Source organism: Leucopleurus acutus, assembly GCF_964270905.1.
Source record: "Leucopleurus acutus genome assembly, chromosome: 5".
Classification (NCBI taxonomy): Eukaryota; Metazoa; Chordata; class Mammalia; order Artiodactyla; family Delphinidae; genus Leucopleurus; species Leucopleurus acutus.
This window is the reverse complement of record NC_139147.1, coordinates 54,085,703-54,109,422: the sequence shown is the minus strand read 5'-3', so window position 1 is coordinate 54,109,422 and position 23,720 is coordinate 54,085,703. Positions and strand designations below refer to the sequence as shown.

Sequence of the window (23,720 nt, the reverse complement as noted above, 5' to 3'; positions counted from 1 at the left end):
TTTAGTTATGGTAGCCCATGTTGACTGACATAGCTCGCTGATAGCACCATGCTCTCACATCTTTCCTCAGATCAGATTTCATGGTCCCACATCATAATCATGGCCTCTCTACACCTTTGTTTTTGTGGTGCCTCATCTTTTTGTTATATTTTATAAGTCCTGCTTGGCAAAACTTCCACTCTGATTAGATCCTGCTCTCCACTTGGATAAAGCCCGTGCCCAAACAGCTGAGCACGGCTAAAGGAAAACAACACTCATTCAGTACCTGTGGGAGCATCTCACATTTAACATTTACTCTCTTCTTCCCGAGAAGACTGTTTTTTTTGTTTTTTTTTTGTTTTTTTTTTTGTAGTACGCGGGCCTCTCACTGTTGTGGCCTCTCCCGTTGCAGAGCACAGGCTCCGGATGCACAGGCTCAGCGGCCATGGCTCACGGGCCCAGCCTCTCTGCGGCATGTGGGATCTTCCTGGACCGGGGCACGAACCCGCGTCCCCTGCATCGGCAGGCGGACTCTCAACCACTGCGCCACCAGAGAAGCCCCGAGAAGACTGTTTTACAGCATCAGGTTAGTCCTCATACTTGCACTCCCCTTTACAGTCTCAGCCAATGATCTGCCTCGTGATTTAGGGCCAGAATAGTGGTAACCAAAACAGTACCCCCGATCCTCCCTCAGCAAGTATACCAGCTTCACATACTCCGTAGTCTTATCTGTGAAAATGGGTTCCTGCAATTGTCGCCTTTCTCTCCTGCATCAATGCCCTTCCCTCCTTTCTGCAGGATCATTCCTATCAGCATGTCTATATGCCCTAATACTTTATTACAGTAGGCTTTGCTGGTTTGTGGTTACAAGCCCTGAAATCTTAATGTACAGAACAGTGATTTATTTCTTGCCTATACAGCATTAAGCAGGTGCTGGATGACTCTTTAGAGCAGCTCTCCCCTATAAGAGTGACACAGGGATTCTGGTTCCTTCAGCTTGTGAGGTCAATACATGGCTCTAGGGTCCCCATGGCCAGGAAAAGAGAGTGGAAGGTGGCATAAACAGAGTTGGAAAAAGAAGCTTTGAAGAACAACATACAAATTTTTTTTTTAAGGAGAAGCTGTTTTAGAGATAAACATTTAAAAATCCAAGATATTTTAAATTTAACTGTTTACTATCCACTATGTGAGATTTCACCTACCACTGATAAATAAAATAAGGATGATGGTCTCCTTTGCATGCAGTAGACACATTAATGGGATTTTCGCTTTCATTGTGTGTGTGTGTGTGTGTGTGTGTGTGTGTGTGTGTTCTCCATAGAATCTGTAGCAGTATACTCATCTTATTCTTGGGAGAGCAAAGGTGATTTCATTCAGTAAATATGCAATTGAGAGGGAGGGATTGTTCATCTGGGTTAAATTTTCTTTTCAGACTCTGCAGAATCAGGCATAAAAATCATCTGAATTCATATATGAAAGGGAACTATTTGCTGTCCATATTGTCAGAGTGAGGGCAATGTATTTGTTTATGCTTGTGCATACCTGCTTGGGGTTTTTAATAGGCATTCATGTCACTCCAGACTAACCTTTGGTTTTAAGAACCCAGCTGCATGTCTATAAATATGTCCTTCAAAATTGACAGAACTAACAAAGAAGCATATGGTATATGATTTCCTTTTGTTATATAATAAACCACTCCAAAACTTACTGGCTTAAGACACTTGTTTATTTTGTTCATGATTCTGTGGGTTCGTTTGTTCTTTTGGTCTCACTGGACTAAGTTACGTGTCTGCAAGCAGTTGTCTTTCAGCTAGGCAGCTCTGCTTCTGAGGGTTGGCTGGTTGTAGACTGGGTGACAGTGGAGATGGCTAAGCCAGCGTCTCTCATCTGTCTGCAGTACAGCCCAGGTGTGTTCACACAGAAGTAGGCAGGATCCCAAGAAAGAGTGGAAGAATGTAGGGCGCTTGAACTCAAGGCATGGAACTGATACACTCTCAGCTCTGCCACATTCTATTGGCCAGACAAAACTCAATGTCAGGCCGTATTCAGGGAGTGACGGAATAGATTCCAACTTTTTTGTGGCAAGAGCTGCAAAGTCAAATGCAAACGGATATAGGAAAAGGAAGAGAAATGATTTATGGCCACTTAGTAACCTACCACATCGGACAGGCACTTGAGAAGTGCAGCACGAGATCTTTGAAATCTGTTCCTTCACCTAGTGCTAGCCAGAGAGGAAAACAAAAGTCAGAAATAAGTGTTTGAAAACAAGGCTTCCTAAGTATTTCTCCATTGCTTGCCCAGTTCTGCTGTCACTATTAAATACAGAACTTTAAGAAAATAGTCATTCTTTTAAAACTAAAAGCTTCAGTTTTTGAGCTCATTTATTTTCCTGTGGAAATAGTTTTTCTGAACGAGGAAGTGTGTTGACTGCACTGAGAAGGACCAACATCTTGTCCCCATGGTAACAAAATTTTGAATTCTCCAAGTGTTCGCCACGTGGTGTTTTGAAACCCAATAGCCATATAGTACTGCATTATATAACGTGACGACGGAATCTACACACACTGCACGTACAGGGACAGTGAGTGGGCTCATAGGTGCAATTTGGTATCAGATCAGAATTATGGCCTATGAAATAATAAGAATATGGTTATATTGCTGAAAATAATAATAATAAAAGTAATCTTTCTTGTAGGAGATACTTGGATAACTCTGTTATCTTAGAAAAGTACTCCTTTCAGCAACATAGGAATAGACTGCATTTTAACGCTTTTAAATACATTGTAGGCATCAAGCTTACATGCTCATGTGCAAATACACAGGAACATACACACACATGTGCATGTGCATAACTGTTGAGCTCTGAATTTAAACAAAAGTGACAGCAACTGTAACAGGCCTGCTGTTAGTTACTGGAATATTTGAAATGATGACTCTTGTCCTGACTTACTGTATTCTTTTAAAGAAGATGTTTAAGAAATATAATGTCTGAGTCATAAGATATTTGTGTGGGTGGTTGCTTTTCCATGGTAATTGTTCACTCTCCTAAACCCCTATCTTAGTAAGTGTCACTAGGGCTTTTAAAAATTAGAATTTAGATTCAAATCAAGCTACATCTCTATGTAGTGATTTGGGGTATATAAATGATAGATTTAATATCTGTGTCTATGACTTTTGTTAAGCTGCATAGGAACCATGAAAGAACAGATTTCTGCTCACTGTGGTAGCTGAATGGCTGCTGTTGCTGCTAGGACTGTAAAGCAATTTTCTATTGTAAAACCCATGGTAATAGAATGCAGGAAAGGTGGATTCCTAGGGGGATTGAGGAGGGGATGCATGTGGGATGTTTTTGAATGAGTCACTGGACAGGATTGGAAGCATTCTTCAGATTAGAGATAAGAACTAGTGCTTGGAAAAGCAGACATGGGCTTTGAACTGAGAAGAGAGAGGTCTTCGGGACCCTAGGAGGGATCCTGGGATGATGTCTTCCATCTGAAGGGGATACAGAAAGTTTGGAACCTAGGTCCTGATACTAACTGCAAATAGTAGGTTAATAAGACAGGCCTGTCATCAGCTGGTGTAATGATTAAAGAAGCAATGGAAGCAACATGTTTTAAAAACTGTAAAGCAATGCACGAAGCTCTTTCCTCTTCACTGGGGGCCCACAGAGGGAGAAGTGAGCTAGAAGGTAGGTGGAGTGTTAAAAAAGAAAACACTGTTGATATGCACTTTCCTTCCCCAAACTGCAGAAGGGCCGGCTCCCATAGGGCTTGGAAATACAGGTCTGAAGAAGGGAATACTGAGTGGAAGAAGGGGGATCTATGTACCTTCTCAGTGTTCCTCTCAGGTCACTTGGCAACTGGATGTTGGTTATCTTAGGAGAGGGCGTTTATGCTCAGGAAAGATCTCCCTTGTACTTGCATTCCTTGGGTTCTCATTTGTAATCCATCCTCCATAATCTTATGAGTTTCTATCCACCATATGCCATTTATCCACCATTTATTCCTCACAATCACTCTAGGATGAATATAGTTATGGGTTGCCCTCCCCAAATTCAAAAATCCAGAAAGCTCTAAATTGGAAAGTTCTTTTCGTAATTTTGGTGACAACACCTAACTTGAACTGCCAGAAAACTGTTAATAAATTTTATTTTTCTCATCTAGTAGATTACTGATACTTCATTTTTCTGAAGGAATATCAATATGTTTGCTTACTAATTGCTGTCCCAAACATTGTGAGTCTGGGACATTATAAAAAATTCTGAAATCTGATCCCAAGGATATCAGGTAAGAGACTGCGGACATGTATTATCTCTAGACTAAAGATTGAAACTGAGGTTCAATGAGACTAACTGCTTGGTTTAAGGTCACATAACCAGGAAACAATGGATTTCAACTCAGGTATATTGGAATGGTGGTTTCTTTTTCAACCAAACTGTAACCAGTTTCAGTGAATTCTTTGTTTCTGAGTCAGAGAATTATTTTGATGCACCACTTTTAAAAGAATAATGAAAAATGTCTTTGAGAGCTGCAGCCTTAGGCAAGCACTCACCATCGATCCATCACTCACATTGTAAAGACGGAGAAACCTTCCATTGTTCTTTTAGCTTGCAGAAGCCTGTTCATTCCATACGCCTTTCTCTCTAGCATTAGTCCCTGGATGACATACTGGCTTCCTGTCATCTTAAGCTGAATATCTTGTTAGCAACACAAATAAAACATGGTGAGGACAAAGCAAGTTCCAAACACAATCCCTGGGCCCTCAGTATGTGAAATCTAAACCTTGTGATCCTTGTCAGTCTTTCCAGACCTCGTTCTTCATCTCAATCTGTTTCTATATTCTCTTTTCTTCGTTTTACACACTCCATGAAAGAGGGTTATATGATGCCATCTCTACTCTTTACCTGCTTCCTTTTAAAGGGCTGAGTTTTCCTTTTCTCCCAATCATTTGCCAATTTTGGTAGATCAGGTGATTTAGTTGATTTAGTGGTGCATAGTCAGGATTCCATGATTATGGTTATGTTTATTTTAGAAATGGAAAAGTGTGTGAGGCTGATGTCATCTGTCTTAGTCAGCTTGGGCCGCCGTAACAAAATACAATAGACTGGATGGTTTAAACCACAGACATTTTTCACAGTTCTGGCTGCTGGGAAGACCAGTATCAAGGTGCCCGAAGATTTGGCTCTTGGTGAGGATCTTCTTCCTGGTTTGCCTTAGTCCCAGGGCCATCTTCTCGCTGTGCTCATGTGGTGGAGAGACAGAGAGAGCTCTGGTCTCTCTCTTTTTCTTATAAGGACACTAATCCTGTCATGGGGCCCCCACCCTCATGACCTCATCTCCAAAGGTCCCACCTCCAAATACCATTACACTGGACTTAACGGCTTCAACATATGAATTTGGGGGGACACAATTCAGTTCATAAAATCATCTATTTACTATAACACATTCTTTTAATATTTAAAAATTCTACATAAATGTATACATAGCATTGGATTGGTAATCAAAATGTTAGATTCTGGTTCCTGCTTTGCTATTGGAAGAAAAAGAAACCACCTTAATACAATATACCCCAGTTAAAATAATTTTGTCAAGTCTGAACACTATGTTACATGTATAACAGAGCAACACAAAAGTAATAATATCTCTAAAGTATACTACAAAGACTTTTTTGTAACTTCACTTTTTCTTACTAGTTAGTGATTTATCCATCTTTTCTGAATTGCTACAAGTAAACATTTTCCTAGTTTCACAGATTTTGGAGTCATTTTTTCAGCTTCTGCTCAATGGATATTTCTATGGTAGATAATAATTGCCTTTTGATCTCCCTCTCTCTATCTCTCTCTCTCTTTTTTTTTTTGGCCACGCTGTGTGGCTTGCAGGATCTTAGTTCCCCGACTTGAACCTGGGCCTCAGCAAAGCTCCAAGTCCTAACCCCTGGACCACCAGGGAATTCTCTGCTCTCGTTTTCTTTTGCTCCCTTTTTAGGTAGCTCTGACTTTGCTTTTTTGGGGGAGAATTGATAGTGATAGCGCAGTGGCTATAAGTGTTTAAAAACAAGTGAGATGAAAGTCCTATATTTTCAGAATATAATTTCTATACAATTTGCAGTTTCAGAATTGAACATTGACATGATCCCCTTTCTAAAACAAAAAAAGGTATAAAATTCCCAGTGCATGTGTTTAAAAAAATTCTTTCATTTCATAGCTGGCAAAAATCATGCCAGATATTTAATTTTTTTTTTTTGCTAAAAGACTGTTCTAAAGTAGCCCTGACTAAAAAAAAAGTCGTTCTGAAGAACCTAGGGGCAGGACAGGAATAAAGACAGGAATGGACTTGAGGACATGGGGAGGGGGAAGGGTAAGCTGGGACGAAGTGAGAGAGTGGCATGGACTTATATATACTACCAAATGTAAAATAGATAGCTTGTGGGAAGCAGCTGCATAGCACAGGGAGATCAGCTGGGTGCTTTGTGACCACCTAGAGGGGTGGCATAGGGAGGGTGGGAGGGAGACGCAAGAGGGAGGGGATATGGGGATATATGTATACATATAGCTTTGTCGTACAGCAGAAACTAACACAACATTGTAAAGCAGTTATACTCCAATAAAGATGTTAAAAAAATAAATAAATAAAGTAGCCCTGAATATGTCTTTTCAAAGTGTATAAAGAAATAAAACTGTCATCTATTGGGGTTCGGTGTGACTTTGTCCTTTGTCTTTTCTGTCACACTAGCCTGCAATCGTTTGCTTTAGCTTGGCCCACTCTTCAGAGACGTGATTGTGTGGGTTTCAGGGGACTGTCAGCTCTCCTTTCCCCAGATGCTGTGGGCCAGCTCGAGGCCTCCGGACACCTCTGACAGGCAAGTCCCAAAGTCGATAACTCTGAAGAGGCTGCTGATCCCAGGACGGATGACTAGATGTGCTGAGCCTTTGGGACAGACATGGCAGGACGTTACTATTAAGAGACACACCTGCTGCTGAAGAAGGGGAGGGAAGCAGATGTGAGGGCAAGATTCAGGTGACAACCTGGGCACTGCAAGATACAGGAGGTTATGGAGGAGGGAGAAAAGTAAGTTGGCATCGGGCAGTATGTGCAGAGGCGAGACCTGAGTGTGGGCAGTGGAAATGGCAGCTTTCAAAGATTTCTGAACTTCTGCCTCCCAACTTGGAATTAGATTTCTTGATGGAGGGGGAGGAGGAGGGAAGGGGTGAAAAAGGCAGATGCCAAGAGAGATTATTGACCTGGCAACCAGACAAAAGGCTACTGTGGCTGGCACCCAAGGCAGAGAAGGGCAGAGTGGTGTAGCTCATAGGTGTAATCCAAAGGGCTGAGTGCCAGAGTTTCAGCTGCTAGAGAGTAGCCTGAGGTGGCCTCTTCTGTTGACAGGAGAAAATAATCAGTACAGCAATAAAAGAAAGAAAAGTGAAATTTAATATCTTTGGATAATTTTTAGGGTTGGCATTCAGAAGTCTATTCAGCTACCTTTATCCTCCTATCTGAGAAGCATAACCTCTTGCAGCCATATTGATAATGCTTAAAAAAAAAAAAAATCCCAGTAATACTGCTGCCACCTTTCCAATTCCAAGACCGAGGTGGTATGATTTGACTACCGGCTTCTCATTCCCCAGCAGTGAATATTAAGTGACTTTTCCAAATGTTGACCCAGAAAAATATTTTCTTGGAGACAGGACTCACTGATTCCATTGGAATACAGTTTTGTTGCCACATAAATCAGGAAACTTTAAATGTAGCTCCCTAGTTCCCAGGTTTTGCTCTCAGCTCTCACTGAGCATTTCTGTCTCACCCTCCTATATCACTGTGTGCCACTAGATGTCACTGTTACCCGTGCCTTTGGGTGACAGAAACAGCAATCCGTCTGCCGTTTTGTGCAGGGGGAAAAATCTTCAGAAGTGGAGGATAATGCTATGTGGATTTCAATACAAAGACCTCTTTACTTGGCATTTTTCATTGAAAAACAGACACTCTGTATATTGTGTTATTTGGTTGCTATTTCCCTTTGTGCTTTTGAAAAGGAGAAAATGAATTAAGTGCAGTTCTTCCCACGAATGCACCTTCCCCTACATCCTTACTAATTCTTAATTCTCCCTTAATATATAGTTTTCAGCTTTATAATATGAGGACTATTCGTTAGCAGATTTGGAAAATTACTGTTATTCTGTCTAACCTTGTTTTTTCCCTTTAGAACACTTCCACAGTAGTGACACTATACTGGTTCACTTGTCCTTTGTCTGTCACCCCAAGTTGACTGTTAGCTCCCCAAGAAAAAGTGCTGTATCTTTTTTACTCATTGATATACTCCCTAGCATCTAGCACAGTAACTTGCATGTAATAATGCTAAAATAAATGATGGTTTGATGAATGAATACTTGAGAAGAAACAGGTGCTATATAATGTCATTGTGAAGAGAGAGAACTCTCTAGGGCCTGACTTCCCTGAGTGCAGATCCTTTCCCAGGTGTGTGACTTGCCTAAGTCATTATTCATTCTGTGCTCAAGTCCTTCACTTGTAAAATGAGGGTGATAATAGTAACAACCACATAAGGTGGTTTTGAGGATGAGGTATTCTTTAATGTTTTAATATATGTCAACATTCCTGGCACAGAGCAAGGACGAGGTATTAGCTAGAGGAGGTAGAAGCAGATCATTGTCATGCGGACCTACAGAAAGAGAGCTGGGTGAGGGAGGGATCCTGCCTGTGGAGTTGACAACCTCAGGCCAGAGGGCTGCACCCAGGGCAGGGGAGGGGACAGGGAGCAGTTGCTCAATCAGAGAGAAAGCCTGGAGCAGGAGGCAATCTGCATTCTGTACGAAAGATAGCTCCAGGAAGGGTGCTGTCAAGTGGAGGTGCCATGAAAGGCAACGCAGCCATTGCCAGGTTTTGCCTGCCGCCTGCAGGAACTGTCTGTCGTTGGCAGGGACCAAACTGCTCCTGATTTTGGCAGGGATTCATGAAACTGATAATTTGGAGTTTGTTTTTCTCAATGAAAAAAAAAAAACTTGAATTAACGATCTTAAAAGAGGAGAAATGTGCATGCTTGCTGACCTGTGGTTTGCAAATTGCTTATAATTCTATTACTGTCTGCCACCAAAATATCTCAGCCTGACAAGATCAGAACTACTGTCATCCTTTTACATTTAATTTTAATGTACACGAAATAATGTTCTTCTGCTTCATTTCTTCCAGTTCTTTTCTTCTCCTCCCATTCATTTTTCCTTATCATTTCAAAGTTACTTCTCTCAGCAATGTCATCTTCTTCTGCTGTAATGTGCTTCACCTTTATACATCTAATAAACGCATTATTTTCAAGTTTATGTCCTCTGTGGTCACACTTATAGGCTGTAGAATTGAACTTAGAAAAAAATAATAAGCTGACTTTGTAACAGAGATGATTTCGCTTTTGTTAACAATCATTTTGGCTGGCATTTCTTTATTTTGGAAACCTTTATTTTGAATTTAATTTAGAAATTCAGGGGGCACTAGAGTGCACATGAATGACTCTTTCTTCCTCCCCTCCTTTCTGCCTCTCTTTCCCCACATCTCTTTCCTTCTTTCCTTTTCCATGCCTTTACAATACACCTATAACATGAAGAAAATTTTTAAAATTTTATGGCTATTGGTTTGTATCTTTTCTAGACCTTAGATTTATTACTAACAGATTTTTAAACAGTTTTCTATACAAAAATGTTTGCTTTGACACAAGACCTTGCACTGGGGAATAACTTTACTATAAATATGCAATGTACAGCTTTAGGGATAGGCGTTTGGTTTCTTTTTCAGCTCAACAAGTAAGCATTTACTAGCCACCACATTTAGAGACCTAACACTATCCTGGATGAATCATAAACCTGCTCTAATTTGGTAATTCTTTATGTACTTGCACGGGAGCTACAGATATTTTATCATAATACATTGCCTTCATAATTATTCTGCTTTGGAATACAGAAACACCCAGTGCTCTGATTTCTTCTTTTAAATTTGTCTCACATTTCAACTCTAACCTCTTCCCAAAGAGGTTACCTCTTAATTCCATTACTAATATCACATGTTGAAAGTTCGAACAGACTTTTGCTAATTCACTTTTTCCCCAAGAGATGATGGCTACTATTCTTTTGAATTATTGCATCCATTTTAGAAAAGGAACTAATTATTCTTTATTTAACGAAGACTATCCTGTGACTGATATAGTTAGATTCATGTGAAAATGCATAAGTGGTAGTGAGGATATCATTTTCTCCAACAAAATGTAATTTCAAAAGTAATTTAAATGGAACATAAAGAAGTACTCATGACTTTGGTTGCTTTTATAGCTAATGCAGATATCTTACTTCTACCACTGATATTCCTGAGTGCCTTCTACTTAGCAGGTTCTCAGTAAATATTTCTTGATATTAACAGTTTTCCAATCCTGAATTTTGTGATAGCTCTTGAAAGCTTTACATGGTGTTTAGAAAATATGAGATTCATAAATATGGATATGGGTATAGGTATCCATATCTATGGATCTCATATTATCTAGGTGATATTATAGCTGGTGACCTGGATAATTGTGTGTTGATATGACCCCACAAGACTCTAGTGCCATGTACACTCCTCTTCCTACTGCATAAGTATCCCTTTATGTGCCCTGGCTTGCATTCCTTCCTTCAATTACAGACAAAACTTTGCCTCTTTCAAGGCACATGCTTGGCTATAGGAAGTTTTGTGACAGTTAAGAATTTACTTCTGAATTTTCTGCATTACAGATTCCACTTCAGTGCACTAAAACTGGCTGCAATTAAAACAATGTGTATCATACATTCTGTGTATGCTACCCATTTGAGCGTGATGCTTGGAAGATAACAATTTTTCCCCATCATTGACTTTGGTGAGCCTCATTGCTGCTGTGAAAGCAAAATACCCTACACATGAAAGCAGAAAAGAGGACTCTAGATAGAAACCTGGCATGGGAGTAGTGATGGCCACTGCCTCCATTGTTGTTTCATTGATTTTCCTTCATTCACGATCTTTAAACAAGCGTTTATTAATTACGTAATATCAATCAAGGCTTCTTCCTGGGGCTTTGTTTTCCTTTCACATCTGCTTTTTCGTTTGTTTTGTTTTTGGCCATGCGGCTTGTGGGATCTTTGTTCCCTGACCAGGGACCGAACCGGGGGCCCCTGGCAGTGAGAGTGCCAAGTCCTAACCACTGGGCCACTAGGGAATTCCCATATCTGCTTTTTCTTTAACTAACTTTTATTTTACAATTTAAGCAGGATTTTGTTTGATGTGGGCCATGTTGTTTACATGATGAGCAGTTATAGTTAGAGTGGATTTCACTGGTTGCTAAGAAAATGAGTTAAGCTGCCAGGTGGGATACCATTCAGGGTCTAGTTATCATAGTTGTGGGAAGTTAACTGCAACACCCCTCCTTTTGGATCTTCCAGTTAGTTGGTGTTCATTTGACACCAGATTTGATCAGTTCCTACAGGTGCGCTGGACCTGGACTTGATGCTCCACCTGCTTATTCGCAGCTTCATTGTAATGTGAGATGTCTGCTTTGCTCCTGACTCTATGCTCTTATGACTCGGAGAGCAAATCTCCAGAATTACTGTCAACTTCTAGTTGTATATGATAGAAACTTTTGAAACCTGATGCAGGCTCCTGATGTATTTGTTTTCCTTAGGCAAATTACCATTTCAGAATAATATGCATCATCTAGAAAGTATATCATAATTAGATGTAAAGTATATATTGAAGCTTCCAGATGACTCATGGAATATGTTTTGTTGATGCTTACAGACTAGCTTATGCTACTCTTCAGGACTGTATAAGACTGGGACCAACAGGTAGTACTTCAGTCCTTTGGTAATAAGGGCATTCATTAATCAAGAAACCATTATTTCTGAACAAAGATACTTCTAATGTATTAAAACACTCTGCCAATTCTCTTATGCTCTCTCTTCAGTATTCTGTTGCAGAAAATGTCAAGTCACCTAGCTTCAGCTCTGCTTTTCTTTATTTGCTCTGGCTGACCACTGTGTTCTCCTTATTCCTTTGAGAGGGAAACATGCTGACACACATGTGAGTATGAAGTGAGAAGCTGACTCTAGAGTTACATCTAATCACCATAGTATTAGGAGAGTTTTGGCCCACAGTCCCAAGCTTCTGACAGTGGCAGGACGCTGAATCTACTGGAATATAAATTCCAGTGAGATTTACACCAGAGCTATGCTTCTCAAACTTTAATGTGCATATGGACCACCTGGGACCTTTCGAAAATGTGGATTCTAATTTAATAGGCTCGGGATGAGGCCCAGGATTCTGCTTTGTTACAAGTTCAGCACTTGAACCAGGCCTAGAGGAGCAGAACCCTTTTGATTTTCAGTATAGGCCCTAAGTGTTATGGGCTAGATAAAATTGATATTCTTAGATTTCCATGCAGAGGAATTGAACTCAAAGAGAAGGCCTTATCACTGACATTCTCATGCTGAATGGACCCACTCAGAATTCTCAATCCAGAATTCTGGGAGTACTGAACTATTCATTCTAAAGACTACTGAACTTGTACCGTGCCTGAAATTAGCTTACAGTTTCTAATGTCTTATAGAGTTGTTGTACAGAGACAACAGAATGGGTGAATGGGACAAGTAGATTATCCAGAGTCAGAAATTCTGAGTTTGAACCCAGTTTTGCCTCTACTTGGTTCCTTGAGTTTGAACAAGTCATATATCCTCTTTCAGTTTCCATTTTCTTGTGCCTAAATTGGCAATAGCAAAGTATAACTTTATAGGTTTGCTTTGATATCAAGTTGAGAATATATATAAAGGTGTTTTGTAAATATCAAGTACTATGCAAACATTATTTGAGGAGCTTGTAACCTAGCGATGATGATTTACATTCACATCAGAACACTTGTGTTTCCTGAGATCCTTTTTTTTTTTTTTTTTTTTTTTTTTTTTGCGGTACGCGGGCCTCTCACCGCTACGGCCTCTCCCGCTGCGGAGCACAGGCTCCGGACGCGCAGGCTCAGCGGCCATGGCTCACGGGCCCAGCCGCTCCGCAGCATGTGGGATCCTCCCGGACCGGGGCACGAACCCGTGTTCCCTGCATCGGCAGGCGGACTCCCAACCACTGCACCACCAGGGAAGCCCCTGAGATCCTTTTGTTGTTTGTTTATTAAGCAGCGAACATTCTGACTGAGAACACAGGTATTTCATTGTTTCTTCTGGGTGTCATTTGTATACAGTCATTGGTCATAATTCTGGAGTAAAAAATCCTTTATTTTGTCCCTTAAAATGCCAGTGTTGTCATTAACACCCCATTATGTTTTGGGGAAGGAGAAGTGATGGGTAGCATGTATAAAAGTTGGTATAGAATTCTGCTTGGAAGAACTAATTAATTGATTTCTTTTTTTTTTACGCGGGCCTCTCACTGTTGTGGCCTCTCCCGTTGCGGAGCACAGGCTCCAGACGTGCAGGCTCAGCGGCCATGGCTCACGGGCCTAGCCGCTCCGCGGCATGTGGGATCTTCCCAGACCAGGGCACGAACCTGCGTCCCCTGCATCAGCAGGCGGACTCTCAACCACTGCACCACCAGGGAAGCCCTTAATTGATTTCTTGATGAGCATTGACTTTATTAAATTTTAGACAAAATGCCCTATGTCATCTGTCAGTGATAAGTGACAGGAAAGACATTAAAAGTTTAGTGAACACTTAGGAATTCTTTATCAGCAGGAATGTATTGAATGCCCCTGGATGAGAATAATAATGCTTGCATTTATAACTTACAAGTCATTTCCACAAATTTTATTTATGACACAATTTTCATTGGGTCTATTCCCTTTTCTGATATAAAAATCAACTTTGTGGTGCTTTCATTCATCATTATGTTACAGACGCAGCACAATTTCCATTTCAGGGAGGTATAATATATCTTTGAGGGAGGAAGGGAGAAGTGGAAGGAGGAAGGATGGATGGAAGGAAGGAAGGAAGGAGGCAGGGAAGGAGGGAAGGAAGGGAAGGGAAGGAAAGGAGGGAGGGAGGGAGGAAAGGGAATGGTAAACACAAAAGTGTTATTTTTTGTTTTGCTTTGACTTTCCAGAAAACTTGCTCTGAGTTAATGCCCAAGAAAAGAAGAAATGGTTTTGGACAATTAAATATGTGAGACATAGTGTCAGGTTTTTTGGAGTTGATATCTCAGTTTGTCAAAATGTACATCTTTGCAGGAACTAAAGAGTTCAGTAGCTGCTCTGGTGTGCGTTTTAGCTTGATTTAGTCCCACTTTCTGCTTTTCTTTCTAGACTCTCTCTGATTTTTGTTTTCATCCTTAGCCATGTCTTTTCATTCCTGTCGTTCTCTTCCATAATTAGAATACTCTAAGGATTTGTCATTAAAGTTTAAGGTATACTAAGCATCCAAAGTCTTTCTTTTAAGATAGTGCTGTGAATAAGGTAGATGACACTTCCCAAGGACATCTTATTTAGAGGGTCCTTCTGTTGCTGAGGAGGCCTCATCCAGGACTACCAGACTCTTCATTTCGACACACAGACCTGTTGTTGAGTAGGTGGTGCCTGGGTGAGGCTCCATTCGTTGCAGCCTGCTTCTGCAGAGCCTGCTTTGGCTCAGACCCCTGTAGGTGTTGCATTCATTGGAAGACTAGTTCAGAATAAGTAGAGAACAGCCAGTAAGAATTTCTGAAAGTTTTGAATTAAGGGATATTTAGAGAAGATTGAACTTTAAATTTTCAGAAGTATAAATGACATCGTATCTGATCTGACTAGTAAATATGCGTCTTTACATGCAGAAGTTAGAAATAATGAAATGAAACAATCTTCTATTAACTGGTAAATAAACAGAACTTTTCTAAATGTTTGTTGCTTGTATTCAACCATTTATATATAATATAATTTATGTTTAATCACATCCAAAGCCTTGCCAAGTAGTAGTCCCACAGGAATTACTCTAATGAATACACGAGCATCTCTTGTATTGAGCATATTAATTGCTTATATGCAAATGATTTTAAGTACTTGAAAAGCTTACCTTAAGAAGGATAAACATTATCTTTGTAATCTTGTATATGATATTCATTTGCTTAGCAAGCCCTTTTCTGATGGATTAAATAAAAGCAAACTTTACAATCAGCTGGATACAAATTATCCTGAGTTTGGAAAAACAAATTAGTGAGGTTTTATGATCTTAAGTTCCAGACCTCTCTGCCACCTGATTCAATATAGGACAATAATATACCATAAATTGATATGAATGACTCATAGTTTTACAATGACTTTCAGTCTTTGTTTTTCTCTACTAATTTTTAGATGAATCCCTAGGTAATTCTGAGAGATAGAATTTGCATTAATATTTGGGAATTAGACATCCGGCAACTCAGTTTACCTATATGAATGGCAGCACCTTCATTCTCTTGGCATTTACATGAATGAATCTTCCAGTACCTTTGTTGTCCAAAGCCATCCTTGATGATATTTCTCTAGGGTCTTAATATATCATGCATCTATTTGAGGTGTTAGTTCTTAAGTACAAAAAGTAGAATAGTATCTCAGAGTTGGCAGGACCTTTAAGATTAGCTTGTAAAAAGTACTCTTTGATGCACAAATCATAATTTCCAGAAAATCTTTTATTTGGAAAGTTCCCCTAGTGCAATGAGAGGAGTTTTCCATATGTAGATCCAGGCAAATAGTCACATGCACCCTAATTAATCATAATCATACACATATACATTCATAGCAATCAGATGATAAAATAATTTATTGTTAGAGCCAAGTAAACATATCATAATTAATTCGAACCACACACATATGGGTCCCTATACCTGAGAAATAGGACTTTGATCACAGGATGATTAGTTGATGTAAGAGAAAGAGGGTAGGAGATCCTTTTAGAATTCATCTGAAAAATTTCAAGAATCTGTATAAAATTCTCCTAATCAGATTCTGATTTCTGTTTTTCAAATCTGCAGATATGTGACCTTCGTCCTATGGATTTACTTGCCAGGACATATCTTTATCCCAGGGAAGTTTAGATAATTGGCATGTTTCCTGAAGTGCGCTCTGGATAATACTGGTTAAGCAAAATATTTATAAGTAGGCCTTGTAATCTTTTTACAAGTAAATTAAAGGAATTCTGGGTACATTTATTTATTTATTGAACAAATGTCTATTACTTATTATGTGGTGAACACAGTGCAAGATGCTGTCGATATAATGTTGAGCAAAATGGACATGATTGCTGCCTCATGTTGTTTATGATCTAGAAGGAAAACAGACATTGATTGTCATGGTCTGAATGTTAGTATCCCCCCCCCCCATTCATAAGTTGAAATCCTGATGTCCAATGTGATAGTATTAGAAGGTGAAGCCTTTAGGAAGTGATTTAGGTCATGAGAGTAGAGCCCTTATAAATGAGGTTGGTGCTCTTATAAAAGAGACCTCATAGAGCTTCCTGTCCCCTTTTACCATGTGAGGACACAGCAAGAAGACACCAGCTCTGAACTAGGAAGGGGTCCTCATCTGACCATGTTGGCACCTTGATCTTAGACTTCCACCCTCCAGAACTGTGGGAAATAAATTTCTGTTGTTTATAAGCCACCCAGTCTATATTGTTAAAGCAGCCCAAATGGACTAGGACATTAATCAACTAATTACACAAATATATAATATCTAACTGAGGTAATTCTAATGCATAAAAAGTGTAGGACATTATAGCAGACTATTTTAGGAGGTCTTGTTTAGTTTTGGAGTATCTGGGGGCCAGAGAAGGCTTCTCAGGAGAAGAGGGAAGTCAGCAATGCAGAAATGGAGCAGCATGCACAAAGGACTTGGGATAAACAGAAACATGATGTTTGAGAAATTTAAAGAAGGTCTTTGTAACAGAAGCACACACAGGGAGGTAACAAGGTAAACAGAAGCCAGAATGAGCAAAGCATCAATGATTTTTTTTTTTAAGACCATTTTTGAGGGAGAGTGGCATGATCAGATTTTCATTTTTAAAGTAACACTTTGATTACAGTTGGACATTAGAGTAAAAGGGGGTGGTATGAACTGAATTGTGACCCTCCAAATTTATATGTTTGAAGCCCTAACTTCTAATGTGACTGTATGTGGAGATAGGGCCTATAAGGAAATAATAAAGGTTAAGTACTTGAAGTCATAAGTATGGGGCCTTAATCTTATAGAACTGGGGTCTCTATAAGAAGAGGAAGAAGCAACAGAGCTCTTTCTTCCTCTCAGCCTGTGCACAGAGAAGAGGCCATGTGAGGAGTAAGAAGTGGCCCTACAGTAAGAAGGTGGCCATTTGCAAGCCAGGAAGAGGCGCCTTGATCATGAACTTGCAACCTCCATAACTGTGAGAAAAAAAGTTTCTGTTGTTTAAGTCACACAGTCTATGGCATTTTGTTATGGCAGCCCAGGCAGACTGATACTAACAGGTGGCAAGAATGGACATGAAGTACTGGGTAGGGAACCACAGCAGTAGTTCCGATAAGAGATAATGTAGTATGTACTACAATGGGAACGGCAGACATTGAGAAAAGTGTACAGAAGTGAGAGCCTTTTTGTAAGTAGAGGTAATGGGATTTGGTGTTGGATTGTGTGTATAGGATGAGAGAAAGTGGTATTGAGTTTGCTGATTTGCACCACTAGATGAATGACTTGCACACTTTAGGCATCACCTGAGAAGATCAGGTTTGGGGATATAACCCATATGTTCAGTTTTTGACACATGAGGGCTTAGATGCCTTTGGATATGTCGAAGGGGCAGATGAGTGGAGCTTAGAGAGAAATTAAACAATGTTCAACAGGTTCTGTTACTACATGACTTCTCAGAACTTTTAGTGTGTTTAACTATGTATGTATGTGAATTGTGACTCCCAAGACAGGGTGATGGGTTCTTGCACTTTTCCAAACTTGGACCTCTTTTCTGAATGGAGAAGATCACAGGACTTCTGTAGACTCTCTCTGGTAATTGCTGGTCTATCAGCACCTTTTAAATCATTCTCCTTCCTCTGATTTTATTTAATAGAACATGCTTTGGACACATGATGGCCAGTGTACTTGCATGTTGTGAGAATAGGTGGAGAAGGACTCAAGACAGGAAATTCATAGTCGCTCACAGTTCCTCAGTGAACATTGCCAGTGTCTTTTAGAGCACCTGTCAGGAGCTGAGCTGAATGCCACAGATGCAGCGGGGGGAACAGCCTCTGCTTTCAGGTCATTCGTGGTTACAGTATTCAGGTAGAGTGAATGAGCAACGCCTCTCTCAGGAGGTCCTTGCCTTCCTGACTCTCTCTCAGGGTAATACCGCTCCTGGGCTTGAATCCTATCTTGTAAACTTAGGAACTTAGGATATGTCTCCCTTGGGTTGGCCTATACCAAGTTTTCAAAGTTATTGCCTAGAGGTTCAAGTCAATTGAGCATTAGGGTCTTAGAATTTAGATAAAGATAATTATGTAAATTATAACGAATCCTCCTTAGTGTTTTGGCATATATAATATGATACAGTATACAGCATTCAACAACTGGCTTTTCCATTCAACATATATTGTGGAAGTTTATTCGTCTAACTATGTGTAAAAATGTTTTTTAAGCTACTGTGTACTATTCTGTAGTATGAATATATCAAAATATATCATTTAGCCATTCAATTATATTCAGCTAGATTAAAAAACAAAAACAAAAAAACACTGTGCACCAGGCAGTATTAGTGGGAGATATAGGAAGAGGAAGATTAAATACATGAATTGAATGATTCTGCCTGTTCTTTGCCGAAAAGATTACATGGACTACTAAAAGTTTAATTTATTCATATGAATTACCTTCTCTTCATGCTCATTTTGAGAAATAAATTACCAGCTAAACAAGTCTCTAGAAAAACCCTTTGTGCCAGGTTTTTTTTTTTTTTTTTTTTTTTGCGGTACGCGGGCCTCTCACTGTTGTGGCCTCTCCCGTTGCAGAGTACAGGCTCCGGGCGCGCAGGCTCAGTGGCCATGGCTCACGGGCCCAGCCGCTCCATGGCATGTGGGATCTTCCCGGACCGGGGCATGAACCCGTGTCCCCTGCATCGGCAGACGGACTCTCAACCACTGCGCCACCAGGGAAGCCCTGTGCCAGGTTTTATTCCCATTGTCAAATCCTCCACAACACTTTTCTTGTGGTTGCAAAAAGTATGATCTCTCACTTTTTTAATGCTTCCTCTGCACTCCAGTTAAATGGCTTGGGACCTTGTATTCCAGTTATTTGTGATAGCTTATTAAGGCACACAGCCTCCTTTGTGTTCCCCAGAATGCCTTGCTCTTAGGGCTTCTGTAGAGGTGTTTTGGTTTGAATTTTGAATTAAACTCGATTACTTATTCAGTTCTGGTTATTAAGTGACCAATGTGTTCTTGAGCTTCATTTGTACCATTATATTCCAGAGGGACAGTTTTTAAGAAATTATGAGTTGGAAGGTTAATAGTGATTTAAACACTTCCCAAAGTAGACCTATTAGTTATCTGTGCTTCTAATGCCCCTTTCCACCTTACTATGCCATTGTCTACATGAAGTACAGCAGCAGAATAATTGCTAACTAGCTGAAGATCTTGAACTCAATTTACCAATAGCTGCAAAGTAGAAAAAAAAATTACATGAGCCATACTTTCCATTATGAAATATTCATAGAAATGAGTTTCAACCTGTGTTACAATAAAATGTTCATACGACTTTTAAGAAGACAAAGACACACGTTTACTGTTGGGATAACTAGATTCAAATCTTTTATTCCTCAATTTGGTAAAAAAAAGGGGTAGTTTGGGATAATTTAAGTGTAGTGTTGTCAGGTAGATGGATACTTGCTTATTTCCAGGAAAACTTTGCATTGCTATGAAGTTTTCATGGATAATTATAATTTTCAGCATCTCCCTGTGGCAAAATAAAACAGTTGGAGGTATATCTAAGTATGTGCTCATACCTTACTACCATAATATATTTAATAGCAACTTAAATCCCCTTCATTTGGGGGGAGCTCAAAAATACTATCTAAGATTGTTTGCTGTCCAAGTGAAGATCATAGTCAAGGAATAATAACATTGCTCAGAGTTTAGGAATTTCTCCGCAGAGATAGAAGTGGGAAGTCAGAGTATCTGCTAAGAATTAATAAGCTCTAATAGGATGAGAAGAGTCTCTCCCATTTTTTTTCATACTGCTTCACTTACTGACTCTAAGCAGCTGTGGAGAGAATGTCAGTCCCCTGTCACTTTAGGTGGCAAGTGTAGCATCAGCCTAGTGTATTGACCTACAAACTCTTTGCCTCTATCAATTTTTCTGTTGGTATTGTGGAACTGACCGTTCTGGGCAGGACTACTACTGAGCTGCTCTTCTGAAATGTCAAAGATATTATTGACTGGAACTCTTGCATTTTTTGACAATAATAAGTTCCTTGACAGGACATCTGGACTCTAGCTTGTCTATTTACACTATAGGGAGAAGGAAATTTTCTATGTTGTGTCTGCAGAATTCTGGAATCAGCAGCCATTTTTTTGGAATTCCTAATGTGATAGCCTCAAATTATACAACATGTACCGATAATACAGTGGTCACCATGACTTGGAGTATAAATCGTCTGTAGGAAGCAATGTTAGTATTATGTTGAAGCCAGAGGAAAGAGGAGAAGGTTGCAGCATATACAGAGCTGGCTTGAGGTTATAAGAACCCAAGTTCTTCTAAGTTTTAATCTGACATATTCTGACCTTCTTCAATTCAGTCTTTTATTGTTAAAGCATTCTTTTATAAATAACAGGCAATGGGTGGCAGGCTGTGTCTTCTCACTCTTTTGCATATAACTACTGGTACTGAGTTGTGGGTGTTTTGGTCACACCGTGTGTATTCAGGGCTACTGCTTTTGCTGGTGATTGCAGCAACTGTTCAGATAATTGCAGTTATCTCTATATGATCCCTTCTATGATTAAAAACATTAATATGTGAATGTAATTCTAGAGAGAACTGTCCTTATAGCTTATTATCAATTTTCAGCACACGGTTATGCAAATCTAGGACTTCATAAATGTCACTTTCTGCTAATGATTTGCAGTTTGGTGAGAAGTTTTAGCTTTTTAGATGGACTAAAAGAATATATAGAATTTTACATTTGTGAGAAATACAGTGTCAGTGAAGTACCTAATTGAGAGGCTGATCTTTTCTGAGAGAGAGAAAAAAATGTTACCTTTTTGTTTCTGTCTACTTAAAAACGAGGTTAACATCCCCTCATTTCTTTCTCAAGCCTTTCTCAGGATGGAGACGCCGTCTGTGTCACATGCCTCGAAGTGAGAAAGCATTGTAGAAGAGTTGCAGCTTTTTGTTATCCCAGTGGTATAAAACACCAATTTTCTGGGATAAAGTATAAGTTCAAAGAAAATAGAATTTACTAGCATGTCAGTTTTGGACATTCTGTGAGTGTCCAGCAAGGAAGGCTGTGATGTGAATTGCTTCTGTCATTATGACTGACGTAAGCTCTTCAAGCTGTTGACGGCCTGCAGTTCTTCTTACTGACTTTCAAAGAATTATTGACATTATTATGCACTAACTCTCCTGTTAATGCAACAATAAATGATAAAATATAAATTTGATTTCAAATAAAATCTCACACTTAAAAATTAAACCTCTGAAGATCTATATTTATTGTCATTCAGTGGCCATTTGATTGTATCAGGGTGTTGCACTTGAATTCAGTTTCAAACAAGTTTTAAAATCTGAGGTAACTTCCTGGGATGTCCACATGCTTGAACTGGATTGGGCCAACATTGTGTTGTTAATTAATCCCTCTGGAAAAATTGCATCTGGCTTATGCTTTTACTCTGCAAAAGCAATTATATTTTGAATTATGCTGTAAACTATGCCTTACCAAATTCTTTCTATGCCTTAGCTAGTTGTATTCTGATATGCTGCAAAATCGTTTGTATTCTAATCAAGGTACCCTGATTTATCATTCTTTTATAAACCAAGATCTCAGATAGTGACACTTATTTATTATAGTGTTTAATGCTGAATTCCACCTTTTGATTAAAGGCTTAGTCTACTAAAATGGGGTTTGGTTTAAATTCCAGTTAACCTTTTGCTTCCTCTGTGCTATTTAGGTGCATAGTATTATTTCACCTTGATAAGAGAGTGCAATTTTATCCTTTAGTTTTTCACTGAAACCAACTATATTTATTAAGCTAGTTTGAATCTCCTAACTCCAGCTATACTGCTGGGATGAGTAAACTGATCATTGTAAAATAAAATAAATGATTCCATTTACAAATTTTTTAAAAAAATATTTCCTTATAATATTTTTAGAACTATGAGTAAAATATTTTTTGATAAAAGTGAATATGAGTCACATTTTCATAAACTTGGATGAACTTCATATGACTCTAGCTTTGGTTAACACCACCTATTCTGAAATATTTAATAGTAAATTATATTCAATTTAATTCAGCAAGGCACTTGAGGCCTTTGTAGTATAAAGTTGAATAGCATCTCCTGACTTTGAAGAACTCAGTAACCAGCAGGGAAGACAAGCACATGAAGAGTTAGCATGTTGTGTGATACGCTCTGAGGGAGTAGTGTGTATGAAGTAGTGCACAACACTGATAACGGAGCATCTGATGTGGGACCACAAGGGAAGGCTTCCCAGGAGAGGTAGAGCATTTGAACTAGGTCAAAGTAAGAGTATGTCAGGCATATGAAAGGATGGGGATGCAATATCCAGGATGAGAGGGTAGCATAAGCAAAGGCCCAAATCGATGAAAGTGTATTGTGGATTTAGAAAGTTTGAGTTGTGCAAAATGAAAGGTTCATGGTAAGTGTATATGGAGCAGGGGAAATGGAATAGAAAGGTGGGAATAGGAGGGGTAGGAGATTAGGTTATAAAGGGTTAGATAGCCACAGGATATTTTTATGCAGGCTAAAATGTTTTACTTTAAATTGTTTTTAGAAGTATCAGATGATGTGCATAAAGACAAAGACGCTCTTTCTCCACCTCTGACACTTGTGCTGTCAGCCATTCCCTAAACTACTTAGGGTTAGGATGAAGGCCAGAGTTGTAAGGTGCTGTGAGAGATAGGATGGAAGTCCAGATTCAGTACAATTTAGGAATAATTATTTTTCATATTAGCTGGCTTCTTTAGACATCTTGGACTACAAAATTAGTTGAAGATGAATCAGCACAACTGCTGTAAGTTTGCCCCTTTTCTAATAGGGCTCAAAGGTAAAACCGTACACTAAGACCACGCCTCACCAAAGACTTTTTCCTACCCAGTCCCAGGACTAAGGTCCTATTCTAGAGACTTCTTGACTCCATGACGAGGGGTTAAGAGAAAGTTCCAAACATCCAACCCTCCCCACCTCTGAACTCAGATCATCACCAACACAATTGACCCTGAATCCACCAGGACAAATCTTATGGCTTCTATCTCTTCCTGATCTGTCAGACAATAAGAGGGCCCCTAGACTATCAGTCGTCCTTTAGCTCCAGTGTTCTCCATAAGGCTTTGTAGAATCTTATGCTCCCTTTTCCCACCTATCTCCAACTCCTGAAATATTTTTGTTGTGCTTTCTAAAAATCATTATCTAGCGTCACCAAATAGTATATCAATATATGTGACTGCTCTCTTATTGAGACATTCAGATTACCTTTTTTGAGCTAATGGAAGCCTGTTCTTTCACATGCTTAGCCCCCTGGCCCTTAAGACACTACTTCCCCTTTAGCTCTT

General features: G+C 39.5%; 1 protein-coding gene across 1 annotated transcript in view; it reads left to right on the top strand.

Moving 5' to 3' along the window:
- Window positions 1-530: 530 nt before the first annotated feature.
- The window catches only part of LOC309961738 (uncharacterized protein), a gene marked incomplete at its 3' end in the record, with an annotated part of 368,845 nt that continues 345,655 nt past the window's right edge, over window positions 531-23,720 (top strand). Inside the window, exon 1 of the mRNA XM_082839243.1 lies at window positions 531-565. The remainder of the gene's footprint in view (window positions 566-23,720) is intronic.